The sequence below is a fragment of the Eurypyga helias genome, unplaced genomic scaffold, assembly GCF_000690775.1.
Source record: "Eurypyga helias isolate BGI_N326 unplaced genomic scaffold, ASM69077v1 scaffold16590, whole genome shotgun sequence".
In the NCBI taxonomy this organism is placed as follows: Eukaryota; Metazoa; Chordata; class Aves; order Eurypygiformes; family Eurypygidae; genus Eurypyga; species Eurypyga helias.
Genome location: NW_010227832.1, coordinates 6119 through 6410, shown reverse-complemented (window position 1 = coordinate 6410; position 292 = coordinate 6119). Strand labels below are relative to the sequence as shown.

General features: G+C 56.5%; 1 protein-coding gene across 1 annotated transcript in view; it reads left to right on the top strand.

Annotated features, from left to right (window-relative positions):
* Positions 1-292, top strand: part of LOC104514117 (TRAF2 and NCK-interacting protein kinase-like) — a gene marked incomplete at its 3' end in the record, with an annotated part of 40818 nt that overhangs the window by 35927 nt on the left and 4599 nt on the right. The gene's annotated exons all lie outside the window — the stretch shown is intronic.

The following is a 292-nucleotide window of genomic DNA, read 5'->3' as shown; positions in this document are numbered from 1 at the left end:
TCCCTTGATCCATCAGTTCTCCGGCCGCAAAGTGCCGAGGCTGGGGTCACAACCCTGAGCTGGTTGTCTCTATCCTCCCAACTTGAGGCTTGTACAGCTCAGTCCCCAGAGTCTCTCAAATCGATGCGCTTTGCCAGAAAACAGCCTTTCAGATCCTCAGGCCCACTTTTCCACCCAAACAGACAAAGCTGCAGTTTGCAGCCCTGCATGTGCACGCTGGCCGGGCACCCGTGTCACTGTGTTTTCTCCCTGGCAGGAGTATAAGCGCAAGCAGCTGGAGGAGCAGCGGCAA